General features: G+C 46.1%; 7 non-coding genes across 7 annotated transcripts; all 7 read right to left on the bottom strand.

Annotated features, from left to right (window-relative positions):
• Window positions 1-567: 567 nt before the first annotated feature.
• On the bottom strand, window positions 568-758 carry LOC130315661 (U2 spliceosomal RNA). The gene has a single exon (XR_008863120.1). It is a non-coding gene; the product is annotated as a U2 spliceosomal RNA (small nuclear RNA).
• Window positions 759-2,845: 2,087 nt separating this feature from the next.
• On the bottom strand, window positions 2,846-3,036 carry LOC130315660 (U2 spliceosomal RNA). The gene has a single exon (XR_008863119.1). It is a non-coding gene; the product is annotated as a U2 spliceosomal RNA (small nuclear RNA).
• Window positions 3,037-5,126: 2,090 nt separating this feature from the next.
• LOC130315659 (U2 spliceosomal RNA) lies at window positions 5,127-5,317 on the bottom strand. Its single transcript, XR_008863118.1, has one exon. It is a non-coding gene; the product is annotated as a U2 spliceosomal RNA (small nuclear RNA).
• Window positions 5,318-7,406: 2,089 nt separating this feature from the next.
• Window positions 7,407-7,597, bottom strand: LOC130315658 (U2 spliceosomal RNA). Its single transcript, XR_008863117.1, has one exon. It is a non-coding gene; the product is annotated as a U2 spliceosomal RNA (small nuclear RNA).
• A 2,090-nt stretch (window positions 7,598-9,687) lies between these two features.
• On the bottom strand, window positions 9,688-9,878 carry LOC130315656 (U2 spliceosomal RNA). Its single transcript, XR_008863115.1, has one exon. It is a non-coding gene; the product is annotated as a U2 spliceosomal RNA (small nuclear RNA).
• A 2,085-nt stretch (window positions 9,879-11,963) lies between these two features.
• LOC130315655 (U2 spliceosomal RNA) lies at window positions 11,964-12,154 on the bottom strand. The gene has a single exon (XR_008863114.1). It is a non-coding gene; the product is annotated as a U2 spliceosomal RNA (small nuclear RNA).
• A 2,079-nt stretch (window positions 12,155-14,233) lies between these two features.
• LOC130315654 (U2 spliceosomal RNA) lies at window positions 14,234-14,424 on the bottom strand. Its single transcript, XR_008863113.1, has one exon. It is a non-coding gene; the product is annotated as a U2 spliceosomal RNA (small nuclear RNA).
• Window positions 14,425-16,271: the final 1,847 nt, after the last annotated feature.

Raw genomic sequence — 16,271 nt, 5'->3', positions numbered from 1 at the left:
GATGGCTGGAAGCATTTGTCTTTGCCTTTGCAATACCACAGAAGCAATGCATGGTCAATGTACAGCAATGACACACCTGTGTGAACAGCCAGGAGACCCCCCCCCCCATGTTATGTTACATAGTTACATAGTTAGTACGGTCGAAAAAAGACATATGTCCATCAAGTTCAACCAGGGAATTAAGGGGTAGGGGTGTGGCGCGATATTGGGGAAGGGATGAGATTTTATATTTCTTCATAAGCATTAATCTTATTTTGTCAATTAGGAACATTCAGCACCCACCCGCTATCAAGGCAGCTGCCTATCATGTCATGCCCTACCTGCACAGGTGTGCTGGCTACTCAAATGATCCAATTAAGGAGGCCATTTAGTCAGCAGCAGCAGAAGTCCTGTGCCTGGACGCTCCAACAGCGGCCAGACACAAGCAGAAGCAGAAGCAGCAGCAGCACCACCTTTTGTTTTTTGGCTGCAGCAGCAGCAGCAGCAAGGCCCACAGGGCTGGCTAGCTGGCTAGCCAGCAAGCAGGTAGCAATGAAAGTAGGAATCTTTCTTTTTAACCCTGTAAGGGGGTGGTGCACTGTACCCGAAGATACTGCCATATCGGGTCAATGCATAGGGCGACGGAAGCAAGCTTCGAAATCGGCCCCCGTTCTCAAAAATCCATTTAATATATGGTCCCCAGATAGGGGACGTATCAGATATTAAACTGATAAGAACAGATACTACACTTGATCTTAGCCAAAAGGCCGAGAAGCGATAACCGTGAAAGGGGCGGGCCCAACAAGGTCCCCTTCATGGGCACTATCACTGCTTGCTGTCAGGGAGGCTGCCAGACAATTTTCCATGCACACTCTGGGCTGGGGGGCAGTCAACCACCAGTACACACAGCAGAACCTAAACCCATACCATTATTGCTAAGCAGCAAGACAGGGGCCCATTGCACTCCCACGGGGCCTTTTTAAATGCAATCCATAACCCGGATTTGCCAGGAACCCTTCTTACTCCTCCTACTTGCATGTGACACTGGGCTTAGGATCTGCATAGGAAACACACACACAAGCACACACCTACCTTTGTTGCCTGCAGATGCCTCCTTGGCTGTCCCCAAACGGTATCAAACCAACACCCACGGGAAGCTGTAAGCATAGAGGACATGCCTGCACCCCATTGGACTTACCTGTGTGGGTTAAACCCGGGTTATTTGACAACCTATGGCGGTGATGGTTCTGCTCAGGCAGAGCAGTGCTGATGCTCCTCATAAAGCTGTCGCTGCTGTGAAGGTTCTAGGTGACATCACAAATCCCTATGGTTACATACACAACAAAGCTGGGTTGTTGTTGTTTACACTCTGCAAGGCCTGTGGAAGTGAGTGACATCATAGCACTGTAGTTCTGAGGGTTCTAGATGGATGCAACAATCTCCTGTTGCTTCTATGAAGGCCATAATAGACGACATCACCAAACAGCTCCATAGTCACATACACAGCAAAGGAGAGATGTTGTTTACACCTAGTGATGTCAGTGGTATTGAGTGACATCACAGCACAGTGCTAAGGCTCCTGGGCCTGGACACAGCAGCGGCTGCAATATCTCAACGGAGAATACGTTTATATATATGTGTGTGTGTGCGCGTATATATATATATATATATATATATATATATATATATATATATATATTTCTCCGCCGAAATCACTTTTAAACCCATTTCCACCTTTTTTTCCCTTCTCTTCCTCTTACTTTTTTTTCACGTTTTTTTACGTTTTTCTCCTTTTCGCCTCTTTTCTGGGCGTATTATTCTTCTTTTTCTTCTTTTTTTTCGTCTAATGCATACCCCATCAGTGCAGCAATGCTTATTCAATACCGCCAGCAGATGGAGACACTGGGGGATAATTTTCTAAGGATTTATACTGATTTTTCCTGTCTGAATTTGTCGCACAGAAAGTTGCAGGCCAAATATGTGTGACATTTCTGCGACTTTAGCTTCTAGAGCATTTTTACAACATTATACATAGGTGCTGAATACATAAAAAGCGACTGTTCAGCGACAGACAAGTCGCATCGGCTGAAAGTAGGCCAGAATGTCAGTCCATGTTGGAGCAGGTTTAGATACAGTCTAAAGCATAGATCTCAAAGTCTGTGCACAGAATTTAGCAAGGGCCTCGCACCTTCTGATGCATCAGGTAGGTGCACAATAGCATAGCCTAACCCTCTGTACTTTGGTCTATATTGATGCGGGACATAGACAGCCAGCTGATGACCAATCCATTAGTGCAATGGATGGCTGGAAGCATTTGTCTTTGCCTTTGCAATACCACAGAAGCAATGCATGGTCAATGTACAGCAATGACACACCTGTGTGAACAGCCAGGAGACCCCCCCCCCCATGTTATGTTACATAGTTACATAGTTAGTACGGTCGAAAAAAGACATATGTCCATCAAGTTCAACCAGGGAATTAAGGGGTAGGGGTGTGGCGCGATATTGGGGAAGGGATGAGATTTTATATTTCTTCATAAGCATTAATCTTATTTTGTCAATTAGGAACATTCAGCACCCACCCGCTATCAAGGCAGCTGCCTATCATGTCATGCCCTACCTGCACAGGTGTGCTGGCTACTCAAATGATCCAATTAAGGAGGCCATTTAGTCAGCAGCAGCAGAAGTCCTGTGCCTGGACGCTCCAACAGCGGCCAGACACAAGCAGAAGCAGAAGCAGCAGCAGCACCACCTTTTGTTTTTTGGCTGCAGCAGCAGCAGCAGCAAGGCCCACAGGGCTGGCTAGCTGGCTAGCCAGCAAGCAGGTAGCAATGAAAGTAGGAATCTTTCTTTTTAACCCTGTAAGGGGGTGGTGCACTGTACCCGAAGATACTGCCATATCGGGTCAATGCATAGGGCGACGGAAGCAAGCTTCGAAATCGGCCCCCGTTCTCAAAAATCCATTTAATATATGGTCCCCAGATAGGGGACGTATCAGATATTAAACTGATAAGAACAGATACTACACTTGATCTTAGCCAAAAGGCCGAGAAGCGATAACCGTGAAAGGGGCGGGCCCAACAAGGTCCCCTTCATGGGCACTATCACTGCTTGCTGTCAGGGAGGCTGCCAGACAATTTTCCATGCACACTCTGGGCTGGGGGGCAGTCAACCACCAGTACACACAGCAGAACCTAAACCCATACCATTATTGCTAAGCAGCAAGACAGGGGCCCATTGCACTCCCACGGGGCCTTTTTAAATGCAATCCATAACCCGGATTTGCCAGGAACCCTTCTTACTCCTCCTACTTGCATGTGACACTGGGCTTAGGATCTGCATAGGAAACACACACACAAGCACACACCTACCTTTGTTGCCTGCAGATGCCTCCTTGGCTGTCCCCAAACGGTATCAAACCAACACCCACGGGAAGCTGTAAGCATAGAGGACATGCCTGCACCCCATTGGACTTACCTGTGTGGGTTAAACCCGGGTTATTTGACAACCTATGGCGGTGATGGTTCTGCTCAGGCAGAGCAGTGCTGATGCTCCTCATAAAGCTGTCGCTGCTGTGAAGGTTCTAGGTGACATCACAAATCCCTATGGTTACATACACAACAAAGCTGGGTTGTTGTTGTTTACACTCTAAGGCCTGTGGAAGTGAGTGACATCATAGCACTGTAGTTCTGAGGGTTCTAGATGGATGCAACAATCTCCTGTTGCTTCTATGAAGGCCATAATAGACGACATCACCAAACAGCTCCATAGTCACATACACAGCAAAGGAGAGATGTTGTTTACACCTAGTGATGTCAGTGGTATTGAGTGACATCACAGCACAGTGCTAAGGCTCCTGGGCCTGGACACAGCAGCGGCTGCAATATCTCAACGGAGAATACGTTTATATATATGTGTGTGTGTGCGCGTATATATATATATATATATATATATATATATATATATATATATATATATATTTCTCCGCCGAAATCACTTTTAAACCCATTTCCACCTTTTTTTCCCTTCTCTTCCTCTTACTTTTTTTTCACGTTTTTTTACGTTTTTCTCCTTTTCGCCTCTTTTCTGGGCGTATTATTCTTCTTTTTCTTCTTTTTTTTCGTCTAATGCATACCCCATCAGTGCAGCAATGCTTATTCAATACCGCCAGCAGATGGAGACACTGGGGGATAATTTTCTAAGGATTTATACTGATTTTTCCTGTCTGAATTTGTCGCACAGAAAGTTGCAGGCCAAATATGTGTGACATTTCTGCGACTTTAGCTTCTAGAGCATTTTTACAACATTATACATAGGTGCTGAATACATAAAAAGCGACTGTTCAGCGACAGACAAGTCGCATCGGCTGAAAGTAGGCCAGAATGTCAGTCCATGTTGGAGCAGGTTTAGATACAGTCTAAAGCATAGATCTCAAAGTCTGTGCACAGAATTTAGCAAGGGCCTCGCACCTTCTGATGCATCAGGTAGGTGCACAATAGCATAGCCTAACCCTCTGTACTTTGGTCTATATTGATGCGGGACATAGACAGCCAGCTGATGACCAATCCATTAGTGCAATGGATGGCTGGAAGCATTTGTCTTTGCCTTTGCAATACCACAGAAGCAATGCATGGTCAATGTACAGCAATGACACACCTGTGTGAACAGCCAGGAGACCCCCCCCCCCCATGTTATGTTACATAGTTACATAGTTAGTACGGTCGAAAAAAGACATATGTCCATCAAGTTCAACCAGGGAATTAAGGGGTAGGGGTGTGGCGCGATATTGGGGAAGGGATGAGATTTTATATTTCTTCATAAGCATTAATCTTATTTTGTCAATTAGGAACATTCAGCACCCACCCGCTATCAAGGCAGCTGCCTATCATGTCATGCCCTACCTGCACAGGTGTGCTGGCTACTCAAATGATCCAATTAAGGAGGCCATTTAGTCAGCAGCAGCAGAAGTCCTGTGCCTGGACGCTCCAACAGCGGCCAGACACAAGCAGAAGCAGAAGCAGCAGCAGCACCACCTTTTGTTTTTTGGCTGCAGCAGCAGCAGCAGCAAGGCCCACAGGGCTGGCTAGCTGGCTAGCCAGCAAGCAGGTAGCAATGAAAGTAGGAATCTTTCTTTTTAACCCTGTAAGGGGGTGGTGCACTGTACCCGAAGATACTGCCATATCGGGTCAATGCATAGGGCGACGGAAGCAAGCTTCGAAATCGGCCCCCGTTCTCAAAAATCCATTTAATATATGGTCCCCAGATAGGGGACGTATCAGATATTAAACTGATAAGAACAGATACTACACTTGATCTTAGCCAAAAGGCCGAGAAGCGATAACCGTGAAAGGGGCGGGCCCAACAAGGTCCCCTTCATGGGCACTATCACTGCTTGCTGTCAGGGAGGCTGCCAGACAATTTTCCATGCACACTCTGGGCTGGGGGGCAGTCAACCACCAGTACACACAGCAGAACCTAAACCCATACCATTATTGCTAAGCAGCAAGACAGGGGCCCATTGCACTCCCACGGGGCCTTTTTAAATGCAATCCATAACCCGGATTTGCCAGGAACCCTTCTTACTCCTCCTACTTGCATGTGACACTGGGCTTAGGATCTGCATAGGAAACACACACACAAGCACACACCTACCTTTGTTGCCTGCAGATGCCTCCTTGGCTGTCCCCAAACGGTATCAAACCAACACCCACGGGAAGCTGTAAGCATAGAGGACATGCCTGCACCCCATTGGACTTACCTGTGTGGGTTAAACCCGGGTTATTTGACAACCTATGGTGGTGATGGTTCTGCTCAGGCAGAGCAGTGCTGATGCTCCTCATAAAGCTGTCGCTGCTGTGAAGGTTCTAGGTGACATCACAAATCCCTATGGTTACATACACAACAAAGCTGGGTTGTTGTTGTTTACACTCTGCAAGGCCTGTGGAAGTGAGTGACATCATAGCACTGTAGTTCTGAGGGTTCTAGATGGATGCAACAATCTCCTGTTGCTTCTATGAAGGCCATAATAGACGACATCACCAAACAGCTCCATAGTCACATACACAGCAAAGGAGAGATGTTGTTTACACCTAGTGATGTCAGTGGTATTGAGTGACATCACAGCACAGTGCTAAGGCTCCTGGGCCTGGACACAGCAGCGGCTGCAATATCTCAACGGAGAATACGTTTATATATATGTGTGTGTGTGCGCGTATATATATATATATATATATATATATATATATATATATATATATATTTCTCCGCCGAAATCACTTTTAAACCCATTTCCACCTTTTTTTCCCTTCTCTTCCTCTTACTTTTTTTTCACGTTTTTTTACGTTTTTCTCCTTTTCGCCTCTTTTCTGGGCGTATTATTCTTCTTTTTCTTCTTTTTTTTCGTCTAATGCATACCCCATCAGTGCAGCAATGCTTATTCAATACCGCCAGCAGATGGAGACACTGGGGGATAATTTTCTAAGGATTTATACTGATTTTTCCTGTCTGAATTTGTCGCACAGAAAGTTGCAGGCCAAATATGTGTGACATTTCTGCGACTTTAGCTTCTAGAGCATTTTTACAACATTATACATAGGTGCTGAATACATAAAAAGCGACTGTTCAGCGACAGACAAGTCGCATCGGCTGAAAGTAGGCCAGAATGTCAGTCCATGTTGGAGCAGGTTTAGATACAGTCTAAAGCATAGATCTCAAAGTCTGTGCACAGAATTTAGCAAGGGCCTCGCACCTTCTGATGCATCAGGTAGGTGCACAATAGCATAGCCTAACCCTCTGTACTTTGGTCTATATTGATGCGGGACATAGACAGCCAGCTGATGACCAATCCATTAGTGCAATGGATGGCTGGAAGCATTTGTCTTTGCCTTTGCAATACCACAGAAGCAATGCATGGTCAATGTACAGCAATGACACACCTGTGTGAACAGCCAGGAGACCCCCCCCCCCCCATGTTATGTTACATAGTTACATAGTTAGTACGGTCGAAAAAAGACATATGTCCATCAAGTTCAACCAGGGAATTAAGGGGTAGGGGTGTGGCGCGATATTGGGGAAGGGATGAGATTTTATATTTCTTCATAAGCATTAATCTTATTTTGTCAATTAGGAACATTCAGCACCCACCCGCTATCAAGGCAGCTGCCTATCATGTCATGCCCTACCTGCACAGGTGTGCTGGCTACTCAAATGATCCAATTAAGGAGGCCATTTAGTCAGCAGCAGCAGAAGTCCTGTGCCTGGACGCTCCAACAGCGGCCAGACACAAGCAGAAGCAGAAGCAGCAGCAGCACCACCTTTTGTTTTTTGGCTGCAGCAGCAGCAGCAGCAAGGCCCACAGGGCTGGCTAGCTGGCTAGCCAGCAAGCAGGTAGCAATGAAAGTAGGAATCTTTCTTTTTAACCCTGTAAGGGGGTGGTGCACTGTACCCGAAGATACTGCCATATCGGGTCAATGCATAGGGCGACGGAAGCAAGCTTCGAAATCGGCCCCCGTTCTCAAAAATCCATTTAATATATGGTCCCCAGATAGGGGACGTATCAGATATTAAACTGATAAGAACAGATACTACACTTGATCTTAGCCAAAAGGCCGAGAAGCGATAACCGTGAAAGGGGCGGGCCCAACAAGGTCCCCTTCATGGGCACTATCACTGCTTGCTGTCAGGGAGGCTGCCAGACAATTTTCCATGCACACTCTGGGCTGGGGGGCAGTCAACCACCAGTACACACAGCAGAACCTAAACCCATACCATTATTGCTAAGCAGCAAGACAGGGGCCCATTGCACTCCCACGGGGCCTTTTTAAATGCAATCCATAACCCGGATTTGCCAGGAACCCTTCTTACTCCTCCTACTTGCATGTGACACTGGGCTTAGGATCTGCATAGGAAACACACACACAAGCACACACCTACCTTTGTTGCCTGCAGATGCCTCCTTGGCTGTCCCCAAACGGTATCAAACCAACACCCACGGGAAGCTGTAAGCATAGAGGACATGCCTGCACCCCATTGGACTTACCTGTGTGGGTTAAACCCGGGTTATTTGACAACCTATGGCGGTGATGGTTCTGCTCAGGCAGAGCAGTGCTGATGCTCCTCATAAAGCTGTCGCTGCTGTGAAGGTTCTAGGTGACATCACAAATCCCTATGGTTACATACACAACAAAGCTGGGTTGTTGTTGTTTACACTCTGCAAGGCCTGTGGAAGTGAGTGACATCATAGCACTGTAGTTCTGAGGGTTCTAGATGGATGCAACAATCTCCTGTTGCTTCTATGAAGGCCATAATAGACGACATCACCAAACAGCTCCATAGTCACATACACAGCAAAGGAGAGATGTTGTTTACACCTAGTGATGTCAGTGGTATTGAGTGACATCACAGCACAGTGCTAAGGCTCCTGGGCCTGGACACAGCAGCGGCTGCAATATCTCAACGGAGAATACGTTTATATATATGTGTGTGTGTGCGCGTATATATATATATATATATATATATATATATATATATATATATATTTCTCCGCCGAAATCACTTTTAAACCCATTTCCACCTTTTTTTCCCTTCTCTTCCTCTTACTTTTTTTTCACGTTTTTTTACGTTTTTCTCCTTTTCGCCTCTTTTCTGGGCGTATTATTCTTCTTTTTCTTCTTTTTTTTCGTCTAATGCATACCCCATCAGTGCAGCAATGCTTATTCAATACCGCCAGCAGATGGAGACACTGGGGGATAATTTTCTAAGGATTTATACTGATTTTTCCTGTCTGAATTTGTCGCACAGAAAGTTGCAGGCCAAATATGTGTGACATTTCTGCGACTTTAGCTTCTAGAGCATTTTTACAACATTATACATAGGTGCTGAATACATAAAAAGCGACTGTTCAGCGACAGACAAGTCGCATCGGCTGAAAGTAGGCCAGAATGTCAGTCCATGTTGGAGCAGGTTTAGATACAGTCTAAAGCATAGATCTCAAAGTCTGTGCACAGAATTTAGCAAGGGCCTCGCACCTTCTGATGCATCAGGTAGGTGCACAATAGCATAGCCTAACCCTCTGTACTTTGGTCTATATTGATGCGGGACATAGACAGCCAGCTGATGACCAATCCATTAGTGCAATGGATGGCTGGAAGCATTTGTCTTTGCCTTTGCAATACCACAGAAGCAATGCATGGTCAATGTACAGCAATGACACACCTGTGTGAACAGCCAGGAGACCCCCCCCCCCCCCCCATGTTATGTTACATAGTTACATAGTTAGTACGGTCGAAAAAAGACATATGTCCATCAAGTTCAACCAGGGAATTAAGGGGTAGGGGTGTGGCGCGATATTGGGGAAGGGATGAGATTTTATATTTCTTCATAAGCATTAATCTTATTTTGTCAATTAGGAACATTCAGCACCCACCCGCTATCAAGGCAGCTGCCTATCATGTCATGCCCTACCTGCACAGGTGTGCTGGCTACTCAAATGATCCAATTAAGGAGGCCATTTAGTCAGCAGCAGCAGAAGTCCTGTGCCTGGACGCTCCAACAGCGGCCAGACACAAGCAGAAGCAGAAGCAGCAGCAGCACCACCTTTTGTTTTTTGGCTGCAGCAGCAGCAGCAGCAAGGCCCACAGGGCTGGCTAGCTGGCTAGCCAGCAAGCAGGTAGCAATGAAAGTAGGAATCTTTCTTTTTAACCCTGTAAGGGGGTGGTGCACTGTACCCGAAGATACTGCCATATCGGGTCAATGCATAGGGCGACGGAAGCAAGCTTCGAAATCGGCCCCCGTTCTCAAAAATCCATTTAATATATGGTCCCCAGATAGGGGACGTATCAGATATTAAACTGATAAGAACAGATACTACACTTGATCTTAGCCAAAAGGCCGAGAAGCGATAACCGTGAAAGGGGCGGGCCCAACAAGGTCCCCTTCATGGGCACTATCACTGCTTGCTGTCAGGGAGGCTGCCAGACAATTTTCCATGCACACTCTGGGCTGGGGGGCAGTCAACCACCAGTACACACAGCAGAACCTAAACCCATACCATTATTGCTAAGCAGCAAGACAGGGGCCCATTGCACTCCCACGGGGCCTTTTTAAATGCAATCCATAACCCGGATTTGCCAGGAACCCTTCTTACTCCTCCTACTTGCATGTGACACTGGGCTTAGGATCTGCATAGGAAACACACACACAAGCACACACCTACCTTTGTTGCCTGCAGATGCCTCCTTGGCTGTCCCCAAACGGTATCAAACCAACACCCACGGGAAGCTGTAAGCATAGAGGACATGCCTGCACCCCATTGGACTTACCTGTGTGGGTTAAACCCGGGTTATTTGACAACCTATGGCGGTGATGGTTCTGCTCAGGCAGAGCAGTGCTGATGCTCCTCATAAAGTTGTCGCTGCTGTGAAGGTTCTAGGTGACATCACAAATCCCTATGGTTACATACACAACAAAGCTGGGTTGTTGTTGTTTACACTCTGCAAGGCCTGTGGAAGTGAGTGACATCATAGCACTGTAGTTCTGAGGGTTCTAGATGGATGCAACAATCTCCTGTTGCTTCTATGAAGGCCATAATAGACGACATCACCAAACAGCTCCATAGTCACATACACAGCAAAGGAGAGATGTTGTTTACACCTAGTGATGTCAGTGGTATTGAGTGACATCACAGCACAGTGCTAAGGCTCCTGGGCCTGGACACAGCAGCGGCTGCAATATCTCAACGGAGAATACGTTTATATATATGTGTGTGTGTGCGCGTATATATATATATATATATATATATATATATATATATATATATTTCTCCGCCGAAATCACTTTTAAACCCATTTCCACCTTTTTTTCCCTTCTCTTCCTCTTACTTTTTTTTCACGTTTTTTTACGTTTTTCTCCTTTTCGCCTCTTTTCTGGGCGTATTATTCTTCTTTTTCTTCTTTTTTTTCGTCTAATGCATACCCCATCAGTGCAGCAATGCTTATTCAATACCGCCAGCAGATGGAGACACTGGGGGATAATTTTCTAAGGATTTATACTGATTTTTCCTGTCTGAATTTGTCGCACAGAAAGTTGCAGGCCAAATATGTGTGACATTTCTGCGACTTTAGCTTCTAGAGCATTTTTACAACATTATACATAGGTGCTGAATACATAAAAAGCGACTGTTCAGCGACAGACAAGTCGCATCGGCTGAAAGTAGGCCAGAATGTCAGTCCATGTTGGAGCAGGTTTAGATACAGTCTAAAGTATAGATCTCAAAGTCTGTGCACAGAATTTAGCAAGGGCCTCGCACCTTCTGATGCATCAGGTAGGTGCACAATAGCATAGCCTAACCCTCTGTACTTTGGTCTATATTGATGCGGGACATAGACAGCCAGCTGATGACCAATCCATTAGTGCAATGGATGGCTGGAAGCATTTGTCTTTGCCTTTGCAATACCACAGAAGCAATGCATGGTCAATGTACAGCAATGACACACCTGTGTGAACAGCCAGGAGACCCCCCCCCCCCCATGTTATGTTACATAGTTACATAGTTAGTACGGTCGAAAAAAGACATATGTCCATCAAGTTCAACCAGGGAATTAAGGGGTAGGGGTGTGGCGCGATATTGGGGAAGGGATGAGATTTTATATTTCTTCATAAGCATTAATCTTATTTTGTCAATTAGGAACATTCAGCACCCACCCGCTATCAAGGCAGCTGCCTATCATGTCATGCCCTACCTGCACAGGTGTGCTGGCTACTCAAATGATCCAATTAAGGAGGCCATTTAGTCAGCAGCAGCAGAAGTCCTGTGCCTGGACGCTCCAACAGCGGCCAGACACAAGCAGAAGCAGAAGCAGCAGCAGCACCACCTTTTGTTTTTTGGCTGCAGCAGCAGCAGCAGCAAGGCCCACAGGGCTGGCTAGCTGGCTAGCCAGCAAGCAGGTAGCAATGAAAGTAGGAATCTTTCTTTTTAACCCTGTAAGGGGGTGGTGCACTGTACCCGAAGATACTGCCATATCGGGTCAATGCATAGGGCGACGGAAGCAAGCTTCGAAATCGGCCCCCGTTCTCAAAAATCCATTTAATATATGGTCCCCAGATAGGGGACGTATCAGATATTAAACTGATAAGAACAGATACTACACTTGATCTTAGCCAAAAGGCCGAGAAGCGATAACCGTGAAAGGGGCGGGCCCAACAAGGTCCCCTTCATGGGCACTATCACTGCTTGCTGTCAGGGAGGCTGCCAGACAATTTTCCATGCACACTCTGGGCTGGGGGGCAGTCAACCACCAGTACACACAGCAGAACCTAAACCCATACCATTATTGCTAAGCAGCAAGACAGGGGCCCATTGCACTCCCACGGGGCCTTTTTAAATGCAATCCATAACCCGGATTTGCCAGGAACCCTTCTTACTCCTCCTACTTGCATGTGACACTGGGCTTAGGATCTGCATAGGAAACACACACACAAGCACACACCTACCTTTGTTGCCTGCAGATGCCTCCTTGGCTGTCCCCAAACGGTATCAAACCAACACCCACGGGAAGCTGTAAGCATAGAGGACATGCCTGCACCCCATTGGACTTACCTGTGTGGGTTAAACCCGGGTTATTTGACAACCTATGGCGGTGATGGTTCTGCTCAGGCAGAGCAGTGCTGATGCTCCTCATAAAGCTGTCGTTGCTGTGAAGGTTCTAGGTGACATCACAAATCCCTATGGTTACATACACAACAAAGCTGGGTTGTTGTTGTTTACACTCTGCAAGGCCTGTGGAAGTGAGTGACATCATAGCACTGTAGTTCTGAGGGTTCTAGATGGATGCAACAATCTCCTGTTGCTTCTATGAAGGCCATAATAGACGACATCACCAAACAGCTCCATAGTCACATACACAGCAAAGGAGAGATGTTGTTTACACCTAGTGATGTCAGTGGTATTGAGTGACATCACAGCACAGTGCTAAGGCTCCTGGGCCTGGACACAGCAGCGGCTGCAATATCTCAACGGAGAATACGTTTATATATATGTGTGTGTGTGCGCGTATATATATATATATATATATATATATATATATATTTCTCCGCCGAAATCACTTTTAAACCCATTTCCACCTTTTTTTCCCTTCTCTTCCTCTTACTTTTTTTTCACGTTTTTTTACGTTTTTCTCCTTTTCGCCTCTTTTCTGGGCGTATTATTCTTCTTTTTCTTCTTTTTTTTCGTCTAATGCATACCCCATCAGTGCAGCAATGCTTATTCAATACCGCCAGCAGATGGAGACACTGGGGGATAATTTTCTAAGGATTTATACTGATTTTTCCTGTCTGAATTTGTCGCACAGAAAGTTGCAGGCCAAATATGTGTGACATTTCTGCGACTTTAGCTTCTAGAGCATTTTTACAACATTATACATAGGTGCTGAATACATAAAAAGCGACTGTTCAGCGACAGACAAGTCGCATCGGCTGAAAGTAGGCCAGAATGTCAGTCCATGTTGGAGCAGGTTTAGATACAGTCTAAAGCATAGATCTCAAAGTCTGTGCACAGAATTTAGCAAGGGCCTCGCACCTTCTGATGCATCAGGTAGGTGCACAATAGCATAGCCTAACCCTCTGTACTTTGGTCTATATTGATGCGGGACATAGACAGCCAGCTGATGACCAATCCATTAGTGCAATGGATGGCTGGAAGCATTTGTCTTTGCCTTTGCAATACCACAGAAGCAATGCATGGTCAATGTACAGCAATGACACACCTGTGTGAACAGCCAGGAGACCCCCCCCCCCCCCCATGTTATGTTACATAGTTACATAGTTAGTACGGTCGAAAAAAGACATATGTCCATCAAGTTCAACCAGGGAATTAAGGGGTAGGGGTGTGGCGCGATATTGGGGAAGGGATGAGATTTTATATTTCTTCATAAGCATTAATCTTATTTTGTCAATTAGGAACATTCAGCACCCACCCGCTATCAAGGCAGCTGCCTATCATGTCATGCCCTACCTGCACAGGTGTGCTGGCTACTCAAATGATCCAATTAAGGAGGCCATTTAGTCAGCAGCAGCAGAAGTCCTGTGCCTGGACGCTCCAACAGCGGCCAGACACAAGCAGAAGCAGAAGCAGCAGCAGCACCACCTTTTGTTTTTTGGCTGCAGCAGCAGCAGCAGCAAGGCCCACAGGGCTGGCTAGCTGGCTAGCCAGCAAGCAGGTAGCAATGAAAGTAGGAATCTTTCTTTTTAACCCTGTAAGGGGGTGGTGCACTGTACCCGAAGATACTGCCATATCGGGTCAATGCATAGGGCGACGGAAGCAAGCTTCGAAATCGGCCCCCGTTCTCAAAAATCCATTTAATATATGGTCCCCAGATAGGGGACGTATCAGATATTAAACTGATAAGAACAGATACTACACTTGATCTTAGCCAAAAGGCCGAGAAGCGATAACCGTGAAAGGGGCGGGCCCAACAAGGTCCCCTTCATGGGCACTATCACTGCTTGCTGTCAGGGAGGCTGCCAGACAATTTTCCATGCACACTCTGGGCTGGGGGGCAGTCAACCACCAGTACACACAGCAGAACCTAAACCCATACCATTATTGCTAAGCAGCAAGACAGGGGCCCATTGCACTCCCACGGGGCCTTTTTAAATGCAATCCATAACCCGGATTTGCCAGGAACCCTTCTTACTCCTCCTACTTGCATGTGACACTGGGCTTAGGATCTGCATAGGAAACACACACACAAGCACACACCTACCTTTGTTGCCTGCAGATGCCTCCTTGGCTGTCCCCAAACGGTATCAAACCAACACCCACGGGAAGCTGTAAGCATAGAGGACATGCCTGCACCCCATTGGACTTACCTGTGTGGGTTAAACCCGGGTTATTTGACAACCTATGGCGGTGATGGTTCTGCTCAGGCAGAGCAGTGCTGATGCTCCTCATAAAGCTGTCGCTGCTGTGAAGGTTCTAGGTGACATCACAAATCCCTATGGTTACATACACAACAAAGCTGGGTTGTTGTTGTTTACACTCTGCAAGGCCTGTGGAAGTGAGTGACATCATAGCACTGTAGTTCTGAGGGTTCTAGATGGATGCAACAATCTCCTGTTGCTTCTATGAAGGCCATAATAGACGACATCACCAAACAGCTCCATAGTCACATACACAGCAAAGGGTTGTTTACACCTAGTGATGTCAGTGGTATTGAGTGACATCACAGCACAGTGCTAAGGCTCCTGGGCCTGGACACAGCAGCGGCTGCAATATCTCAACGGAGAATACGTTTATATATATGTGTGTGTGTGCGCGTATATATATATATATATATATATATATATATATATATATATATATTTCTCCGCCGAAATCACTTTTAAACCCATTTCCACCTTTTTTTCCCTTCTCTTCCTCTTACTTTTTTTTCACGTTTTTTTACGTTTTTCTCCTTTTCGCCTCTTTTCTGGGCGTATTATTCTTCTTTTTCTTCTTTTTTTTCGTCTAATGCATACCCCATCAGTGCAGCAATGCTTATTCAATACCGCCAGCAGATGGAGACACTGGGGGATAATTTTCTAAGGATTTATACTGATTTTTCCTGTCTGAATTTGTCGCACAGAAAGTTGCAGGCCAAATATGTGTGACATTTCTGCGACTTTAGCTTCTAGAGCATTTTTACAACATTATACATAGGTGCTGAATACATAAAAAGCGACTGTTCAGCGACAGACAAGTCGCATCGGCTGAAAGTAGGCCAGAATGTCAGTCCATGTTGGAGCAGGTTTAGATACAGTCTAAAGCATAGATCTCAAAGTCTGTGCACAGAATTTAGCAAGGGCCTCGCACCTTCTGATGCATCAGGTAGGTGCACAATAGCATAGCCTAACCCTCTGTACTTTGGTCTATATTGATGCGGGACATAGACAGCCAGCTGATGACCAATCCATTAGTGCAATGGATGGCTGGAAGCATTTGTCTTTGCCTTTGCAATACCACAGAAGCAATGCATGGTCAATGTACAGCAATGACACACCTGTGTGAACAGCCAGGAGACCCCCCCCCCCCATGTTATGTTACATAGTTACATAGTTAGTACGGTCGAAAAAAGACATATGTCCATCAAGTTCAACCAGGGAATTAAGGGGTAGGGGTGTGGCGCGATATTGGGGAAGGGATGAGATTTTATATTTCTTCATAAGCATTAATCTTATTTTGTCAATTAGGAACATTCAGCACCCACCCGCTATCAAGGCAGCTGCCTATCATGTCATGCCCTACCTGCACAGGTGTGC

This window comes from Hyla sarda, unplaced genomic scaffold (assembly GCF_029499605.1).
Source record: "Hyla sarda isolate aHylSar1 unplaced genomic scaffold, aHylSar1.hap1 scaffold_188, whole genome shotgun sequence".
Taxonomy (NCBI): domain Eukaryota; kingdom Metazoa; phylum Chordata; class Amphibia; order Anura; family Hylidae; genus Hyla; species Hyla sarda.
The sequence above is the reverse complement of the archived record's forward strand: the minus strand, read 5'-3'. Positions and strand labels throughout refer to the sequence as shown.